Raw genomic sequence first — 22268 nt, 5'->3', positions numbered from 1 at the left:
GAGTTTCCCACAGCCCTGCAGTGTCCAAGGGTCGTGTGCAGCTCACTTCCCTGTGCATTACCCCCACTAGCCCTCATCTCCCACCCACCAGCCCCTCGGTGAGTTAGCGACCACTGTGCAGCTTTCTCCTGCTGGCCTGCAGCCTAACTTCACCAAGTCTGCCCTACACTTCTCTAATTACCGCTAGGAACTTCTCTGATCTCTGTCTTATTCCCAAGCGCTCTGGATCCATTTATTGGCTTGAATAGCCTTAATGTATTGTATATTTGCAGATGACATACATTCTTTTTTTAAAATATATTTTATTGATTTCTCACAGAGAGGAAGGGAGGGAGAGAGAGCTAGAAACATCGATGAGAGAGAAACATCGATCAGCTGCCTCTTGTACACCCCCTACTGGGGATGTGCCCACAACCAACGTACATGCCCTTGACCGGAATCGAACCTGGGACCTTTCAGTCCGCAGACTGACGCTCTACCACTGAGCCAAACCGGTTTCTGTGACATGCATTCTTTCTACAAATATGTACATGGAGCGCCCACTATGTGCCAGGCACCGTGCAAGGTACAGAGGGGTACAGTAAACTGACCGTCAGAGAAACAAACATGTACACAAATTAAGTAATACTGATTAGTGCCATTAAGAAAATAAAGCCACCCTAAATGGTTTGGCTCAGTGGATGGAGTGTTGGCCTGCAGACTGAAGGGTCCCAGATTCGATTCCGGTTGGGGGCATGAACCTTGGTTGCGGGCACAGCCACAGTGGGGGGGTGTGCAGGAGGCAGCTGATCGATGTTTCTCTCTCATCGATGTTTCTAACTCTCCATCCTTCTCCCTTCCTCTCTGTAAAAAAATCAATAAAATATATTTTTAAAAAAGAAAGAAAATACAGAGGATTGCAGCTCTAGGATAATGACCCCAAGGAATGTTCCTCTGGTGTGGAGAATTTCAGGTGTAGTGGCAAATCACAGAGGGGAGAGTTTTGGGGACATTGGTGACCTTCCTAGTGGGCCCATAAATATACCAGCTTCCTTGTTAAAATAAAACTGGTCTCACCACTCCCCAGCTAGAATCCTTCTGTGCTTTCTCTCAGCCTTCAGGATAAGGCCCAAACCCCTTAGCCCGACTCCCACGGTCCTCCAGGTGGGCCTTCCAGACTCAGCGTTGTGTCCACCCCTCCCCCCATCCCTTCCCATTCAACTCCAGCCATACTCAACACTAATCAGCATGCGCTGTTGTATCCACCGACTGCCTGTCCCCCTTCCCCACACCGCACCGAGGTAGGTGACTCCTACTTCTCTTCCCATGCTCAGGCTGGAGTTCCCCCGGGAAGCCTTCCCCGCCGTCCGTGGGCCTCGGTACTGCCCCTCGGTGTTCTCTTAGGCCAGTGTTTTTCAACCTTTTTTGGGCAAAGGCACACTTGTTTCATGAAAAAAATCACGAGGCACACCACCATTAGAAAATGTTAAAAAATTTAACTCTGTGCCTATATTGACTATATATAAAGTAATTCTCTTGAATAGGAATCAAATAAACACAAAGAAAGTATTTTATAATTACTTTATTATGAAATATTAAGTAAACAAAATAGTGAAAAATTATAAAATTCTTGTCTTGTCTGCACCTACGGCACACCAGGCAACATCTCGCGGCACACTTGTGTGCCGCGGAACAGCGGTTGAAAAACGCTGTCTTAGGCGTATCAGCTGAACTGTGTGCCCTCAAAATTCTGATGTTGAAGGCTTCCCCCCAGCACCTCAGAAGGCAAAGCTATTTGGGGATGGGAGTGTTTAAAGAGGTAATTAAATTGAAATGAGGTCATTTGGGGTGGGTCCTGATCCAGTATGACTAGTGTCCTTAGAAAGAGATTAGGAAGGGACACAGACACACAAAGACTAAGTGAAGACAGAGTGAGAAGGTGGCCTTTGCAAGCCGGGGACAGAGGTCTCAGAAGGAACCAACCCTGGATCGTGAATGTCCAGCCTCAGACGCGTGAGAAAATGAATTTCTGATGGTTAAGATACCCTGGGTGTGGCACTTGGTTATGGCGACCCTAGCCAACTCATACCCTCAGCATCCTGTGTAAGCCTTAGTGCTAGGCTTGCTTCACGGACGTAGGTCAAGAAACGTCATCTTTTTAAATCCTCCCACCCCTTGCTGAGCTTAGGACTGGACATGTGGTAAACTCACAGTGTTTGCTGAATGAATGAAGGAATGAATGAACCGTTTATCTGCTCGCTCAGAAGGCATCTTCAATGCAATATGACTGCTGAACACTGGAGAGCGGGCTGGAATAGTTGTAAACCCAGTGGTCAGCAAACTCATGCATCAACAGAGCCAAATGTCAACAGGACAATGATTGACATTTCTTTGGAGAGCCACATTTTTTAAACTTCAACTTCTTCTGACGTCACCTCTTCAACATAGACTCGCTCAGGCTGTGGTATTTTGTGGAAGAGCCACACTCAAGGGGCCAAAGAGGTGCACGTGACTCGCGAGCCGCGGTTTGCTGACCAGGGTTGTAACCGTCTGAGAGAAGGGCAGGCGGCCTCAGAGGGAGAATAAAGGAAGCAGGCTCTGCAGATCCCAGAGCAGCGATCAGAATTTGGAAAAACGCAAGGTTACAGCGGCAACCCCGGTGGCACAGATCCCTGGCATTTCCCAGTTCTTTCCAACACATTTAATTGCACGCACAGGAAAGAATGGCATCATTACTTAATCCAAAGCACAATAACAACAATCGATGGCTCCTGTAAGCGCCCGAGTCCCCTGCAGAGAATTTAATGTGCATGTTGCTTTTACCCACACATACAGCCAAGGCAGGGGGAATGGGGGCCAGCCTGCTCTCATGGCCTGGGAAGAGAGAACATGGATGCCTGTGGTTGTTTGAACAGGAAAAGGGGGGGAGGGGGGAGACAACAGAAAGCCCAAGGGGATAGCTACAGCTCCACTTAAGACTAATGCGTATCTTCATTGTCGTCCTCGGTTATAACCCAAAGAGATATCTGACGTCGCTGAAAGACTCCTGTCATCCCCCGTAGAGGCTCATCCATTATTATTAAGTATTGCACGGTTCAGGTCAAGATATAATATGTCTGGGAAAAACCGTGGCACCTCCTTTTAATCTTGCGTAGAAAACAATTAAAGTATATAAAGCACATTATTAAAATATGTAAAATTTATAATTTAATTATAAGATTGCATAGCTTTATGATCTAATAGTTCTGCTGTATTTTGCATATTAGTGAACAATTGCTTTCTTAAAGCACACAGTAGAATCATTTACTTGATGCTGGAGAATAAGTTAATTATGGATTCCCTGTATATGACTAATGGATTTAATAATCACTTTACTGTAGAATTAACTTATACTTCCCTGTGCTTATAGCGCTAATGATGATATTCATAAAAGTTATATTTTTAAAAAATGTAAGATTGGCACAGAAACAGAAACCAATGTGCAACTTGGTTTCAGCGCCAGCAGCTCTAAATAGATAGTTCAGAGCCCATCAAGGCCTTCTCCTTGTTCCGTAATAAATCATACACACCCTCTCCACTCCCTACCCCACCACCAACCCTGCCTCCATTGGCTTTATTAAGGGAATTTATTTTATTTAAGGGAAGACGAAACGCTTGCCAGATGCATTTAGTGAAGCTCCTGATTTTTTTTTTTTTTTTACCTCGGTTGTGGGTTACAACAGGATTATTCACTTAGATCCACTTCATGGAGCTCTGGAAAACCTCCTATGTGCTGAGATCATATCATGTCGGGATGTCAAGTGTCTCTTTTCCCCCCTCAATTTCAGTCTCTTGAAGCCACTCATTTTTCTTCTTCAACCCAAAGAAATAACACCGGTGGAAAGTGTAGAAGAACATCCTTTGTTTTAGGAAAGTCCCTAGCACTGCCTTCCTCAACTTTTATCCTTCCTTATCACCACCATCACCTCATCATCATCATCATCATCATCTTCATCACCACTAACTTCATCATCATCATCACCACCACCACCACCATCATCACCACCACCATCATCACCACCACCATCGTTACCACCATCACCTTCTTCTTCCTCATCATCATCATCACCATCACCATCACCACCACCACCATCATCTGGGTTATTCCTCCTCATGGAATTCAGCAATGGAAGATCTGAATTTTTATTTCCAGCTCTGCCAATTTACCAGTAGGAATGACCTTAGCCTTTTCAAATCTATTTCCATCGCTTTAAAAGTGAAACTGTCTTTGAATGGGCTTTGTCCACTAACAGCTTCTAGATACAGGCTGTGTATTAGTACAGTCCCCCCTTCTGCCCAAATATGCATCACCCACCCCTCCATGAATTACACTGCTATTTCTGGCATGGATATTCTGGAAGAAAAGACCTTTGGTTTATACTTTGATATACTGCACAGAGCTATTCACAAAGTCTGTGCTTACTAAATGCCTGCTGATGAGTTGATTTGAAAGAGTGTAAATTCTTCATTCACTCCCTGAGTACCTAAGGGATTGTCATTTCCTTTAGGTCAGACATTGGTAACTATAGGTGTGAATCCTTGAATCTCTGTCACCCTGTCCCATGCCTCCACCAATAACTTCCAGATTACTGCTCTGCAGAGTTTGTGAAGGTCATAAATGGTGATGAGAGGCTACAAGAAATGCGATTTAGCCCCTAGAGGGTCTTGGAAGGTCTAAGAGCATATGCTTCACCTGGGGATTCTGTTCAAATGCCCATACTGAGGGGTGGGCAGATTCTCCATTTCTAACAAAATCAGGGGAGGCAGGTGAGCTGCCACACCCTACCACACTTTGAGTAGCAAGAGCCTAAACTTTTTGTGGAACAGCCTTGAAATGATCCCTCTTTAATTTTATACTAAGAAAACTCATATTACACTTATATAATTTTTCACGGAAGAAGTAAATGTTTAAACTAAGCAATCTCTACTACTCAGAAATAATTTTATTATTCTTTTTCTGCTGAAATACTAAAACTCACCACCTTTCATTCTTATCTCCACTTCATCTCCGTTTCAGCTCATAGTCCCTTCTCTTCTTCAACCTGCTCCACAAACTAAAATGCACTGGGGATTACACTAATATAACTCCTTCCCTGATTTTCAGGCATCATTTGCTTCTCATATCCTATATAATCCTATATAATAAAAGGCTAATAAGCAAATTAACCAAACGGCAGAATGACTGGTTGCTATGATGTGCACTGACCACCAGGGGGCAGACGCACAATACAGAAGCTGCCCCATGATGGTCAGTGCACTCCCACAGGGGGACCACCACTCAGCTAGAAGCCCTGAGCGGGGCTCACAGCTGGCAAGTGCAGTGACAGTAGCAGAAGCATCTCCTGCCTCTGTAGCAGCACTAAAGATATCTGACTGTCGGCTTAGGGCTCCCAGACTATGAGAGGTTGCAGGCTAGACTGAGGATGCAGTATATGAATTTCATGCACTGGGCTCCCCCCCACCAAATATATGAATTTCGTGCACTGGGCCTCTAGTGTTAAATAATATCTCAAATGTGCTGAAATGTTGTATGCCTTACAAAGGGCTTGCCTGCATAAAAATAAGTTCATGTCTAGAGAAGCTGACCTAATAATAGGCAAGCATGTAAATTGACTGTACCTCCTCTAAACCACCAGCCAATCAGGAGTGATATGCAAATTAACCTAACAAAGATGGTGGTTAATCAGCCACCGAGTGACGGGGGTGGGATGTTGGCATTGTTGGCAATGATGCAGGCATTCTGCCCCACCCCAGTCTCTCAGGGCCTCTAGCAGCATGGGAAGGAGGGGCCAGAGCAAAAAGAGAAGGCTCCCAGACAGAAAGAGGTGGCTCCGGGGCCTGAGCGGAAAGGGCCTGGGCCGGAATGGAAAGGTGGTGCCAGCAGCGAAGGAAAGGAAAGCCCATTCTAGCACAAATCTTCGTGCATCGGGCTTCTACAATAGTAGATGAACTTTGGGGTGAGAGTCACCTGGGTTCTTCTAAATATTTTCAGTCTTAGGAAATTTTTAACCTTTGCTTAAGTGCTCCCATTTGTCAAAGTGGGAAGGGTGTAAATAGCCATGTCATGAGTTAGTTATTTGGATCAATGCTGGGGATGTGAGGCTTCAAAGGAAACCAGCCAAGACTGGGAACACAAAGGACCCCTCATTCTGTCCCCTCCACACTGACACCCAGAAGGCCCTCCACCCCTACTTCATTATTCAGGGATCTCTCAGACCCACATCTTGTGACACTTGTCCTTCTTCAGAATGGCAAGCGGCATCAGACACTGTCTCCTCCTTCCCACTCTACCTCCCCAATCTTTCAAACTCCCCCATGAAACCTGCTGCTTTTGTGAAGCACACAGCTGGCATTTGATACCTAGATTTCAAGTGATCAAACAAGACATGGTGACAAATCTAAGAAAAATGACACCAGCCCTTTGAAGAAAATCCAAATCAATTCCCTTCCCCCACCCCTTCTCTGAACTTCCCCCTTTTCCACCTGCTACCTTACCTCATCTATCATACTTAGACAGAAATCCATACGTCTAGTTGATATCGCTGTTTCTCAGGCAACAGCCAGGCCACTTAGCAAGAGTCTGAAGCAAGCCAATGGAATATTCTGCCCAGAGAGATAGTCGGCCAAAGGCTACTGTGCCAGAGCAGGTTAATTATTCTAAGAGGACTTACTTCTTACTCTAATTATTGATTGCTATGAACTAATAAAAAGGCTGCTATGTATTAAGTGTCTTCATCCCCTAGAAGCTTTTACATATATATCTCATCCTCATCACAACTCTGCAAAAGGTTTTCCAAATTTAAGGAAATTTTAAGATCACATTGGTATAGTTATTTGCCCAAAGTTATAAGCTGGTAATAGGCAGCGCTGAGTTTCAAACAAGCTGTAAGTGGTGATCTGATTGTGTCCTGTTACTTTTCATTTAAAATATGTGTTTTGCTAAGTAATATGTCCGTATAATACTAAAAGAGTTCCACAAGACTTTGAACACATATCAGTAGTTCCTTGCTGCTCCCTTCCCACCTCTAATTCTCATTCTTCAGAGAAAACCTCTTTTGGATGCTTGGTCTGCTAGTTACCTCTATTTCTTTTACAGTATGCTTAATTACTATTTCTCGATTTTTAAAGTTTTGAATTATGGTTGATTTACTACTATGAAAGATGAGGATTTACCTCTCAGTCGCCATGCCCCTGTATTTTTCCTCTTCCTTTCTCCTAATCCTATCTAATAAAAGGGTAATATGCAAACTGACTGTCACTCCAACATAAGATGTCTGCCCCCATGTGGACACAAGATGGCTGCCACAAGATGGCCAGCAGGGGAGGGCAGTTGGGGGGACCAGGCCTACAAGGATGGGCAGTTGGGGGTGACCAGGCCAGCAGGGGAGGGCAGTTGGGGAGGACCAGGCTAGCAAGGGAGGGTAGTTGTGGGGGGCCAGGCCTGCAACAGAGGGCAGTTGGGAGGGACCAGACCAGCAAGGGAGGGCACTTAGGGGTGACTAGGCCAGCAGGGGAGCAGTTAGGTGCCGATCAGGCTGGCAGGGGAGTGGTTAGGGGGTGATCAGACTGGCAGGCAAAAGCGATTAGGGACAATCAGGCAGGCAGACAGGCAAAGTGGTTGGGAGCCAGCAGTCCTGGATGGTAAGAGGGATGTCCAACTGCCCATTTAGACATTCCTCAAGGGGTCCCAGATTGGAGATGATACAGGCTGGGCTGAGGGACATCCCCTCACCCCTACCCCCTGTGCATGAATTTCGTGCACCAGGCCTCTTGTATAAAGTATATAAGAATTTTTGTTAAATTAAATCAATAGTGTTTACATTGATTTAGACATAAATATCATTCATACCTCAACAACAGTAATAGCATATCTTGACAGTTTTTCTTTTCTTGTATAACAATTTTCCCTGAAATTAATAATTGCATCACCATTCCCTTTCTTTAGTATTTCATGTTTCAATTATTAATTCATCCCTAGCTCTCTGCCAGAACCATAAAACTCTCAGTATGGTTAAATGCATCAGGTGATTTATTGGTTTTCTGACTGTAAATGTTTTGTTTTAGTTCCCCCACCCCACCCTGCCCAACGTTCAGTGTATAAGGCTAAACTACCAACCCACTCTGATCACTCTCAACATCTGCTTTATTGATTGTGTTGGGCTCTGAGTAGTCTCTTCGAACCTAGATACATATACTCATTTTGGAAAGTTTTCCTCTATGGTTTCTTTGATAATTTCTCTATTTCTATTAATTCCTACTAGTTAGATGTTAGACCTCTAAGGGGAAAAAAAAAAAAAATCCTCTATCTGATCTTTTCTTGCCTATCTTTTTGTCTTTCTAGCTTATATATTGGATAATTTTTTTCAACTTTTCCTTTCAACTAGTGGATTTTTTATTTGTGATGTTTTATTATTATTTTTTATTTCCAAGGTCTATTTCTTATTATCTGGATATTTCTTTATTATGGCATCCTGTAAGTGCAAAATTCTGGGAGCGCAAAATTTTCTTTTCTCTCTCTAAACATATTAATTATAGCCAAAGCCGGTTTGGCTCATTGGTAGAGTGTCAGTCTGCGGACTGAAGGGTCCCAGGTTCGATTCCGGTCAAGGGCATGTACATTGGTTGCGGGCACATCCCCGGTAGGGGGAGTGCAAGAGGCAGCTGGTCGATGTTTCTCTCTCATCGACGTTTCTAGCTCTCTATCTCTCTCTCTTCCTCTCTGTTAATAATCAATTAAAAAAATAAAAAATAAACATATTAATTATAGTTTGTTTGGTGTTTTGTTTCGTTGTGCTTTAAAAAAAAAAAAAAAAAACTTTATTCTCTGCCTAAACATGTTATTTCTCTGATTTCCTATGAGGGGCTTTCCTCTCACCTGTGTCACTCGCAGCACTCTTGAATGTGGCACAGGAAGCTCTGTGCACGGACAAACACTCAACTAGTGGGCTTCTGAAGAGAGTGACAAAAGGGCGGCGGGGTGGTGGGTTAGCTCTTTTATTGGTTGATACCGGAAGTCCTCATCCAAAGCTTTTCTCTCCCAGGGAGATCAGTTTCTCCGTAGAAGGACCCTCCTGCTTTCTTCCCTGGAAGGTGTAAACCTGGCTCCCAGCATCCTGGGAGCCCAGCGGGAAACGGGCAGACAGTCTCCTTGTTGGAGTAAATCTCCTGGTCCAGCACCCTGGCCAAAGCTGAGCAAACCTTTCAAGAAATTAAAAGCCTAGATTTTTTATTTCTTAACCAGCTACCAAAGAATGGATGTTACTGGTTTATATGCTAACTTTCAAAACCTCCTGTTTTCAGCCTCACTCCACATTTTCTCTGGAGGTTCCTGTTGCTTTCATACCTTAACACTCACGTTTCACGGTGTGCGACATAGCTGGCATGTCACCTTCTCCCACTACAGGCATTTGGCATCCTGCTCTCCCTGCTGTGCTAAATCAGTTACCTCCATTTATGTGCTTTCCAGCTTCCAACATTGTGCTGATCTTCCTATTTGGTATGAAGTCCTCTCCTGTTCTCTTTGTCCTTATTGGTGTGTGTTTCTCAAATTCCTTCGCTATGATTTTCATGGGATTTGAGCAGGGAACAGGAATACATGTGAGAACTCGTTTACCATATTTAATCAGAAGTCCCATGCTTTATTCCTATTTAGAAGTTACCAGTATGTTAGAATCACAGTGTGTTCAATAATGGCCTAAAGCCTCATTTGATCCTCAACCAAACAGAGGCTAGTTAGGTTGAGTTATAGATATTCTCCATTATGTCATTAAATAGCAGCCTCTGCGTATTGAACATGTTGGTCTAACGACTGAGACAAGAAGAGAAGGGAGGGGAGGAGGGAGAAAAGTATGTAAAGTCTTCCCTTACATTTTTAAAGTCACACACGCAATAAACTTTACACTTTACGTAATTTTTCTTCATTAATGCTTCTTGGGCTTCACTCTTTGGTGCTATAAAAACAAACAATTCAATCCTCGTACAATAACCGTCTTGGGATTTGGCTTCCAGAACCAACAGGAGGCAAAAAATGACACTTCCGTTGCCAAGAGTATAGTTTGTTTTAAACCCAAAAGCTGTCCTTAGAAAGATGGCATCCCAGAAGAGCATTTGTGGGTTTTAAAGTATCCTATTTATCTTCTCTCGACTTGGAATCTGATGTCAATATTGGCTTGGAACCACCTCTGGCAGATTTGTGAGAGTTTTTTGTTAGTTTCTTTCTTTCTTTTTTTGGAAGGGAAAGAGGAAAAAGAAAAGAAGAAATGGGGATTTTTTTTCCCCCCTCTTGGCTTAAGACCAAATCTTCAAGTTCATTGTGTTTGAATGAAGCCTCTGGTGAGCACACTGCTCTTTGCAGGCCTGCTCCATGGTTTGCGGTGTCCCCACTTTGCACCACGGAGAGCTGGCTGACGGTATTCAGGGAATGTGATGACTGAGGGAAACATGATGTGCAACTCCGCTCCTTCCTCATCAGCAAACTGCCCATCTGGGACTGTGTGGGGTCCATGTGGCTGCTGCTGCGACTGTGGGAGCAGAGGATCAACTTTGACACTTGGACAGAAAAGAGTCGTTTCTGTGGTGGTGGTGTGGTCCTGGATGCAGAGATGCTGATTGGTGGAGAAACCCCTGAGCCGAGAGGCATCTGAAGGAACCAGGAAAGCATTTGCGGGCCCAAAGGAAAGACCTTTGAGAATGTCTCCGAGCCCGAGGAGTGAAACCCTCAGAAGAACACCAATAACAGCCTGACCACAAAGGACCTTGTGAATCAGGTCCTACAGAATCCCCACACTATTCGATGGAATTTAAAAAAAAAAAAAGAAAGCATATGGATCTCCACTTAGCCTTTTCTACTTCTAACATTGATTATGTGTGTTGAAACGATGTGAGAACCTGGTATCTCTTTCTGGTTATAACCTGACTTAATTCTGATCTCCAGCGGATCTAAAAAGCTCAGGTATCAAACACTACTTCCCCAGGACTTGATTTAGTGCTCCATAGATAAAAATTATAGAAGAATGAAAAAACTAACTGTACTAGAGTTCAACTATGTGACTTCACCATAGCAAATGGCTCTGTGTTTATATATTTCATAATAATAACAACAGAATTCTCCTGATCTTTTCCACAGTGATGGCACAAAATCAACTAAATTTCAATTTAGTGATATCTAGATGGAATTAATAAGAAGAAGAAGCAAAAAAAAAAATGCAAAGACCTCAAAAAATAGGAATTATATCTGTGCTGGACACAATACTTTTTAAAAAGTATGGGCAGGCACATAATTGAATAAAATTTTGTTTTGATGTGAGAGTCAAAGCATATCATTTGAAAGATTCACATGTAAATAGCCTGTAAATCTACATTACTTGATAAGTAAGTAGAAAAGACTTCCTAAGTCAACAGGAAATCATTTACATTTATTCTGGTGCACTTAAGAGCTATAACAAGACAAAATAAAGTTCTTATAAGGCTGCATTTTCCTTGATAGGATAAAGAAGTCAGTGTAAACAGAAAGCTACTATACTCATTGGGAAAGATGAAGAAAAATAAAGCAGTTACAACGGCAACTTTCACCGATAGTTTCATAGCCCCATATTAATATAGCTCTTTCTTAAAAAATGAGCCATCCCAATTTCTTGCAGATTTTGAAATGTCCTCAAGCAATGCTCTCCGGAGCTCTAAATTGCTCTTCAAACACTTCAAAATATAGATAGCTATTGATGAAATCGGGCCCGTTCAACCATTACCTCAGTACCTAGACTCCACCATGTGTTATCACAGGCTCACACTAGAAACACATGTATTTCAGAATATGATCATTGCCCTTACTTTTCAAAAGTCCATGGATGCACAGTAATTTCTGACAAGTGAAGATCTGAGATCTCTAGAGGCAGATTCCCAGGATGAAATAAGTCTTCAGCAGGGATGCCCTTATTGTAATAATGTCAATCCATGCTAATGCAATATTAGAATTGCAAATACAGATTCACAGTTTGCAAAGCACTGCAGTACTGGATGTGCTGAAACTCAAAACTCTTGAGAATTCCATAGTTTAGCAAAGAGAATATTTTGCCTAAGACCCATGTGTTCAAAATAACATCTTCAATCAGCTCAAACCTATTATTGTGAGTGTAGTCTGTTGCAAATGAGAAACATTAGTCGTATTCTCCAGGGTAATAGAAGCATGGTGACACTTGAAGTCTAATGATCTTGATATCATGATCATATTTATTATTAATGAGTATGCATAAGACTAAGTTTTCCAATGTCCGCTTTCTTTCTTTCTTTTTTTTATTTTTTTATTTTTAAAGTTAGCATAGCCCTTCTAGTATAATAAGGTCATCCAAAGCTAGTTTTTATAATCATTGGCTTACAATTTCTCAGTGTACTTTGTGAGTACCTAGGGCTGAGAAGATGAGTCTAGAAGAACTGACTAGTGATGTCAACAATCTGAGAATACAAAATCTTAACCAGACTTGACTTAGTCAGCCCTTCTGTACCCTAATTTCTACACGGACAATTGCACTTCGTGAAGTTCAAGTATTGGAAACTGAATTCAGAGAGTAGGATTCGTTCAGAAACTTGTGACAAGCCTTTAAAAATTCACCACAGTTACAAAAACATGGTTAACCATTGCTCTGTTAATTTATGTTAATGCCTTTCTATAATGGTCTGAATTCACATGCTTTGCAAAATGAGCAATTTACCAACATAATTATGACTTCCTTACATTTACAGGAAACAATTTGCAGTTATTTTAACATACTAATGTGTATACTTAGCAGCAACAAGCTAAAATACTTTAAAATATTTTCAAGGCCACATTTTTACTTAACTCTTACTCAGTATTCTTGAGCTAAATAATACAAACCTAATGGGTTTAACAGTTCATTGGGCATGCATTTCTTTGGGGTTTTGGCAGGTCATTTGATGAATTGAGTTTGAACTTTGATCACGCTAGGACTATGGAAAGTCTGTGAGACCTTTTGCAGGCAAGACAGATAAATTTATCATGAGTGATATTAGCACAGGTTATTGTGAGTATATTGAGTTTGTAACATACAGGAAAATTAAAGGGCCAGCTTTGCCGATTGGTATTAGCTGGAACAATGAAGTCATATTAGAGTTTCCTTTAGCCAAGTAATTGACTTGTAGACAATTCAGAATTAAACCTAAATAGATTTGATTCAGTTAAGTCCAAGAAAAGGTTACTATTGTTAGCAATCAAAAAGTATTTCCGCCGAAACCGGTTTGGTTCAGTGGATAGAGCATCAGTCTGCAGACTGAAAGGTCCCAGGTTCAATTCTGGTCAAGGGCATGTACAGTAGTTGCAGGCACATCCCTGGTAGGGGGTGTGCAGGAGGCAGCTGGTCGCTGTTTCTAGCTCTCTATTCCTCTCACTCTCTGAAGAGAATCAATCAAATATATATATATATATATACAGTATTTCCAAAAGAGGAAAAGCAAAAAAGAGAAGTATTACCAAATATTGGGAGCTTTTAACACAAGCTAGGACAAAAAAAAAAAAAGGTGGTTAGGAGAGCTACGCTAAGTTATCCATTCTTTATGAGTTTCTTGATAGAAAATGTATTCCCCAATGTTGAGAAACAATTCAACACCAGTCCACTTTTGGTTTTATTTCTTATCCCATTTATTTTTTATCAGATGTCCACAACCTAATTCTTCCAAAGGCTACATAGAGTAGTTTTGCCCTTGAAAAGGGGGATTTATGAGATTTCTGGTTTTTCATTTGTTGTCCTTGGCATCGACATTCTTGCTTTCCAAGAACCCCCCAAAAATTATTTTAATGTTAAATTGACTGATGGCCCATTCTGACTTCCTGAGAATATTACTAATGAAAAGCTACTTAATATTAAGAAATAGAAATGATGGAATATAAAATTTATAAAACCTTTTCACCTTTATAGGACCATATTAACCACTTAATCATTATACAATGCCAGCTTGTATCAATTGCTACGAAAGCTGAAATGAACAGTTAAATAAGTGGGCAAGAAAATTCATAGAGCTGGATTAAAGATGGCTTGTGTGGTTTTTTTTTGTTTGTTTGTTTTTTCACCCTGGGCGATAATGAAGCCAATTTCCAAGATGTATCATTTAAGATAAAACTGAGCTATGTGACAATGATATTGCAATATTTTTCAGAAAAAAGTTTTAGTATATATATGAAATATATATGTATATATGCATATATTTTGAATTTTATCCTCAGAAATACTTGAAAATATCCCATGAGAAAACTCATAGAAGTTAAGGATATTTAATGTGATTTTTAAGACATTAAAATAACACCAAAATAGAATTTACCATATTCTTTGTTGTTGTATTTCATTTCTGAATAAAGGAACTATTTAGATTTAGCTCCATTATTGAAATAAAATTTCAAAGCTAGTTATGGTGAAAGATTTCCTTTGTAGGAAGACAAACATTTAAATCTGGGCTCTGCCATGTAACAATGAGACAGGCCTTGAACAAGGTGCATAACTTCTTTAGATTTGTAAGATTAAATCTTCTGGAAGATTAAAAACAAAACAAAACCTACCTTACCAGCTGGTATGCTTAATAAGAATTGCACGAAGGTTGGTACATAACTTCAAAAATGTTTTCCTTTCTCCCAACCACCTGGTGAAAATGAGATCCTAGATGTGGACAAAAAGGGGCCACATGCTAACCTGACTAATGCAGGCAAGGCCTTGCAAACTCAGAGACCTAAAGTATCATAAAGGATGGTCTGAAATTAAAACTTTTTCATTAAAAAGCAGTCTATGGGAGTAGTCAGGTCCCTGACAAAGATCAACTTTGATCTTAACCGCCTATTGTCTTTTTGCATCGATGATAACATACCTTTGGAATGTCAGGGCAACTTGTAACTTCCCTTTTCCCCTTTCCCAGTCCCTCAGGGTACAACCAATTCGCCAGGGTGGAGACCACAAATTCCCTCATTGTTATTCTTATCATGTTAATTGTTGACTATTCATTATCTTGTATCCACCTAAGTAAAAAATAGCATTTATCTATCATTTTACTTTTTATTCAATCCCAGAGGTTCTCTCCTTTGCTTTCTCCCACTTTCCTAATCTATCACCAATGGATTTCATGTAACTCACTTACTCTCCTCCTCTGATAATAATTTATAAAACTAGGTGAAAAACCACCATTCTCTGGAGCATTATCTCAATATGTTGAGATTTTGCTTTCTGGCAATTGTAGTCAGTTTGGCTCAAATAAACTCACAAAAATTCTTTACATGAAAGTTGTGAATATGTCAGAATAAGTTAGGTGGAAGATGTTGAGAGGAAAAATAGGAAAATAATGGGGAAGCCGAAACCAGTTTGGCTCAGCGGTAGAGCATCGGTCTGCGGTCTGAAGGGTCCCAAATTCGATTCCGGTCAAGGCATGTACATTGGTTGCGGGCACATTCCCAGTAGGGGGTGTGCAAGAGGCAGCTGGTCAATGTTTCTCTCTCATCGATGTTTCTAGCTGTTTCTCTCTCATCTATGTTTCTAGCTCTCTCTCTCCCTTCCTCTCTGTAAGAAAATCAATAAAATATATATCATATATATATATATATATATATATATATATTTTTTTTTTTATTTTTATTTTTTTTTTTTTTTTAAAGAAAAATAATGGGGGAAAAGGAATCACAAATCTGATAAGGGCTATGTCTAGAATATATAAACAATTATTACAATTCAATAATAACAAGACAAATAACCCAATTGAAAATGGACAAAGGATCTGAAGAGACATTCTTCCAAAGAAGATATATAAATGGTCAATAAGCACATGAATGAAATACCGTAGCAATCATACTTGGGTAAAAACTGCTGTTTGAATTTTAACCCTGTATCTGACTGGCCAGTTTTTCCATAAATCCTTGCCTGCTTTTTTAAATCAATCTTCATCCTCCGGTGGTCTTATTTTGAACCCAGGGTTCGACCCCACAACAATGAAAAGATGTTGAGCATCATGAGCCATTGGGAGAAGCATATCAATACCACTGAGATACCATTTCATACACACTAGGATAGTTATTTAGAAACAAATTGTCCTCCCCTGCAGGCCTGGTCGCCCCTAACTGCCCTCCCCTGCAGGCCTGGTCCCTCCTATGTGCCTTCTACTGCTGGCCTGATCGCCCACAACTGCCCTCTGTTGCTGGCCATCTTGTGGTAGCCATCTTGTGTCTACATAGGAGTGGCTATCTTTGACCACATGGGAGCGGCCATCTTGTGTTGGAGTGATGGTCAATTTGCATATTACATCTTTATTCTATAGGACTAGAAGTCTGATGCATGAAGATTCATGCAAGAACAGGCCTTCCTTCCCCTGGCTGCCTGCACTGCCTTCGCTCTGGCCTGGAGCCGCCTTTCTGCCTTCCCATGCTGCCCAGAAGCCCAGAGCTGCTAGGCTGGTGCAGAACATCTGCATTGCTGCCATGGCAATGATGCAAGCATCCCATTCCACCCCAGCCTCTCAGAGCCTAAATATGTATATTAACCTGCCATCTTTGTTCGTTAATTTGCATACTCCTGATTGGCTGGTAGGCATCACAAAGGTATGGTCAATTTGCATCTTTGTCTTTTATTAGTGTAGATATTGAAAACCATGAATTTCCATTGATACTTTAATTCCAGTCTAAATGGGTTGTGGATATTTATAAACTCTTCTCTCTCACAGTAAGAAACCTGCTTCCATTGTTTTTAATATATTTATTCATTTCCCCAGGATGTAACCAGTTTTCCAACTTCATGGCAACTCCTGCTATGCATGGGCATCCTCTTCCCCTTCATGGGTTCTGATAGCCCTTGTGAACACACCTCTCACCCTGTGCAGACTCTGAGTCCTCACACCTCACTAGCCCTCCTCCAACCCCTGCAAGGATGCTTTTCTCAAGTCTGTTGAAGCTCCAAAATCAGCCACTGTGCCCCCTTCCTATCCTCAATGCGTGGACATCCTCTTTATGCCAACTGAGATCCAAAACCTCACAATAGACCAAAACTGCATGAATGTCCTCATTTCCTGCTTAGTCTCTGACACCCCAGGGACCGCTCTCATGCTTGGGTGCTCTCTTTGCCCCATTCAGGCTCTGATACCCTTGCCACCCAGCCCTCCTACACGGAAGTCCTCTTGACCATGCTTGGCCCTAAGTGGCGCCCCCAACCTTTTTCTCCCACAATTGGCATGGACCTTGCCACACCCAACTAGATGGCTCTAGGGCTAGCACAGATTATACATTAATAGCTTCCCCATTTCTTCTCAAAAGTGTCCTGTGTGAACAATGAAATACATGGCCAACTTATGTATGAGTAAGCCTGGAAAGCTCTTTTAGGAGCATTTTTTTTCATATGTCCTGAGGGCAAAATTTTGTCTTTTTCTGCCACTCCTGGTTATAGAGATTACTGATAGTTCACTTAATATTGCTACCATCGGCTTTATTTATAATAGTGAAAAATATCAGACAAACCTACATTTCTCTCAGTAGAGGATTTATGAAATATATCCTGGTTTAAATGTGTACAGTGAAATACGATGATGTTCTTACAAAGAAATGAGATAGATCTATAATACTGACATTGAAAGATATCTAAAGTATATTGTTAAGCAGAAAAAAAAACAAGATACAACACACATTTTTAGCATGATCTCATTTGTATGAAAGAAACGAATTTGCCCATATGTGAATATGAAGATGAAGAGACTCTGGCATGGAAGAACATATACTGTTGTATTAAGGTAGGTTATTTTTATTTGTTTGTTTGTTTATTTAAATATGTTTTTATTGATTTCAGAGAAGAAGAGAGAGATAGCAACATCAATGATGGGAGAGAATCATTGATCAACTGCCTCATGCACGACCCCTCACTGGGCATCAAGCCACAATCCAGGCATGTGCCCTTGACAGGAATTAAACCCAGGATCCTTCTGCAGGCCAATGTTCTATCCACTGAGCCAAAACAGCCAGGACAAGGTAGGTTGTTTTTGAATGGTTGCCATTTTAGCAACTTTTACTTTTGATTTTATACAATTTTGTATCATTAAATTACATACAAAAACCCTGGATTTCTTATATAATCAGGAGAAAATGATAAAAATACTCTTTTCAAAAAGTCACTACAATTGAAAAGGATTTAATGTGGACATCAGTATTGATTGATCTACCCAGTAGGACGGAACCTAATCTTGGGAAATGCCATGAATGTATGTTGATGCTGGAGAGGTGGGAGGCAGAAGATAGGAAAAAGGAGAAAGTTGACAACTTGGTTTTCCTTGAGCTATTCTTAGGCTCTTTCATTTTTCATTATAATAAGAGACTTGCCTGGTCAACTGGGTATCCTTACAGTAAATTTAAAACATAACTCTTAGCAAAAGGAAAATGTTGACCCTTAAGGAAAGGACTTAGGTTCTAAGAAATGGTGTAGCTTTGCCTGCTCCAAGTAATATTTGTATATAAGGGACCTAGCTTTATATTTTAGTCCAAATTAATTTTACTCTTAAAGTAATTAAACAGTAATGTCCTCATTGATAAGGCCTAAGTGCATTTTATAGAAATCTTTTAGAGGAAAGCACTTGAAGTGGGGATGTGTCCATTTCTGGGAAGTATTATAGCTATGTGCATAAAATGGGCTGACTGGTGATAGATCTTTTTTGCTGCCCTACTCCCTTGGTGTTGATACATTTAATACTCTACATTTCAATTTAAGACTACAGTAGTTTTAAAAATTATATACACACCACACACACACACACACACACACGCACACACCTCCCATCAGCACATTTTTAATAAGTACTTCTTTAATGAGCACATTAATAAGCATGAACAGTAATCTGCTTAGGTATAATTTTTCATTACACCATTAAGTTTTTCTCTGATTATAAGTATGAGTAATGTACATTCTAGAAAATCTTGAAACTACAGAAACATTATAAAGAAGAAAGAAAATCACCTGTTAATTTCACCATTCATAAGATAGCGCTGTTAACATCTTTGTATTCTGTTCAATTCATTTTTTCTGTTTTTTTTAATATAATTGTAGTGATGTATTGTCTCATTTTGCTTTTTACATAGCATAGAAATATTATAGCATAGCAATCTCCATGTTTCTACTAAGCTCTCCATGATTCTGCCATACGCTATACCATAATTTACTTAACCTTTTCTGCTTTTCCCTACTGTAAATCATGCTACAATAAATATCTTCACATATAAAACTTAAAAAAAAAAAAAAAACAGGTTATTTTCTTAGAATCACTTTCTAGAACTTGGGTGAAGATGATGAACATTTTCAAGGTTCTTGATATACACTGAGTGGCCAGATTATGATGATCCCTGAACGCATAAAATCTGGCCGCTAAGTGTGTTTGTATCTCAGATGGGCACCAAAAGTATTCTAGGCTTTTGCTGCAGATCAACCACCTATTTGCCCTGAGCATTCTATCATGTCGGGAGCTGAAAAAGAATTAGTGACTACATCTTAAAAGACACCTCCATCTTAGACACTGAGTTTCTGACTTACCTGAACTCATGTGACAAGCTGCGGTGTGGCAGTTAACTAGAAACAATCTAAATGCCTAGCAGCATATCTGGCCATTGAGCAAGGAACACCTGTTGTGATAACTCGCCCCCCGCCCCGAAGAATCTCTGCTGTATTCTCCCCTGCAGATACATCCTGCTGATACACAACCCTCCCCGCCCTGGAATGTCTCCCCGGCAACTTCCCCCTACAACCTGTGTACATATATTGCAGTTGCAACAAATAAAATTTGAGGTTTATTCAGAACCCTGTCTTGCCTCCATTTCTCCGCGTCTCCTGTCCTCCCTCATTCCCTTCCAGGTGTCTCCTCGCTCCCACATTGCTGTCCCGCTGGCCGGGGCACTATCAGCCAGTGGAAAGGGGAAAACTGATTAGGTGCATGACTTATAGTATCTTTGATATCAAATAAATGAGGTACTCATGAGAAGTACATTGAGAGGCCAGATGATTATGCATTCAGAGATCATAATAATCTGGCCACTCAGTGTATATTGAAAAAATGTTTATTGAAAAGTTGCACTGCTTTACTAATCTAATAGTATTTCACATAAAATGGCAGTCACTTTAAGGGTGCAATTAACATAATAGTACTATTAAGAGAGAAAAAAAACAAAAAAAGCTCCATAATATTACTATCTTGTTTATACAGAAATGCCTTAAACAATTTATTATTATGTAAAGGAACTAATAGATAAATAACATAAGGCAATGTACGGAATGAAGTATATTATTTAATTTTTACTTGTCAATATAATGGCATTATTAATACATAGAAATATACCTTTATGCCGAAACCGGTTTGGCTCAATGGATAGAGCATCGGCTTGGGGACTGAAAGGTCCCGGGTTCGATTCCGGTCAAGGGCATGTATGTTGGTTGCGGGCATATCCCCAGAAGGGGGTGTGCAGGAGGCAGCTGATCAATGACTCTCATTGATATTTCTAACTCTCTATCTCTCTCCCTTCCTCTCTGTACAAAATCAATAAAATATATTTAAAAAAAAAAAAAAGAAAAAAAAAGAAAAGAAATATACCTTTATTTTTTACTAGTATGTTAAAAGTATAAAATCATTTATTTTATTTATTTATTTATTTATTTTAAAAATATATTTTATTGATTTTTTACAGAGAGGAAGGGAGAGGGATAGAGAGCTAGAAACGTCGATGAAAGAGAAACATCGACCACCTGCCTCTTGCACACCCCCTACCGGGGAAGTGCCCGCAACCAATGTACATGCCCTTGACCAGAATCGAACCTGGGACCCTTCAGTCCACAGACCGACGCTCTACCACTGAGCCAAACCAGTTTCGGCTAAAAGTATAAAATCATTTAAAGAAAAAGTATATATAGATTACATATTACATATATGCTTAATACTAAAGTATTAAGCATATATGTAATAACCAACATTGTGAGATAATTCATATCCACATCACCAGTGAAAAGAAATTTGTTTTGTTACTTTGGTTTCATAGTGGATATTTAAATAAATGGAGTTTAAAGTTAATGACTTGACAAAACAAAACTATCATTGAAACCAACTAACGTGAAATAAATATACATAGGTAAATATTTTGTGCAGCTGTTGTTTTGTTGGACAAGTTTAATGTGAATTTGAATTTTTTTGATGCATTCTTCTCCCATTTCTCTTACCTGTTTGCACTTTGTTGGATTCCCCACATTTACTGAGGTATTAAGCAATCTCACTAAGTGTATTTAATAAAATTACATTTGTATATTAAGCTAAGGAAAGTGGGTACTAATGTTTCCTATATTTTCTTTATATGTACTATTAAAGTAAATTATTGATCATAGGTTTTACATTTAAGTATTGATAAAGTGAAAAATTCAGTTGTGCATTTTGAAGTTTCAGTCTCACAATTTATGAAAACATAACCTAGGAAAATTCTGTTAATGCCAGTCTTTCTTTATTAAAAAAATATTTTTATTGATACCAGAGAGGAAGGGAGAAGAGAGAGAGATAGCAACATCAACAATGAGCCCTGACCTGAGCCTGATGGGGAATCAAACCCAGATCTCCTGGTTCATAGGCTGATGCTCAACCACTGAGCCACAGCAGCTGGGCAGTCACAGCCTCTCAGAATTCTCCAGGACAGGGTAGCTGGTGGGATAGGAAGGACAATGAGGAAACATCCAATTTGACCATAAGTTTACAGACTAAAAAATGTCTAAAATAATTTACTTTATTTAAAATTATACTTTCATTTCATTAAAAATATTTTCAATATCATATTCAGACAATGATATGAATTTATTTCATGACAATAGTTAGCATTTATGTAGCACTTATTTGCCAGGCACTAAGTACTTCATAAGCATTAACTCAGTACAGCAACCTATGAGACAGGTGCTATAGGTCTTTACAGGGGAGGAAATGAGGCAGGGAGAGGTTAACTTCACCAGTTTCCCAGCTAGATGGGATCCAAATCCAAGCTGCTTGGCTCCAGCATCTGTTTCCCTAACCACTGTGCTCTCCTGTTTTATTTCAATGTTACTTCTTATAAAAATTTTATAGACTTACTGTTAATGTGATTTAAAAAAAAATTGTTGATTTTTTACAGAGAGGAAGGGAGAAGGATAGAGAGTTAGAAACATCGGTCAGCTGCCTCCTGCACACTCCCTACTGGGTATGTGTCAGCAACCAAGGTACATGCCCTTCCTTGACCGGAATCA

This window comes from Pipistrellus hanaki, assembly GCF_964339955.1.
Source record: "Pipistrellus hanaki genome assembly, chromosome: 5".
Lineage (NCBI taxonomy): Eukaryota > Metazoa > Chordata > Mammalia > Chiroptera > Vespertilionidae > Pipistrellus > Pipistrellus hanaki.
The sequence above is the reverse complement of the archived record's forward strand: the minus strand, read 5'-3'. Positions refer to the sequence as shown.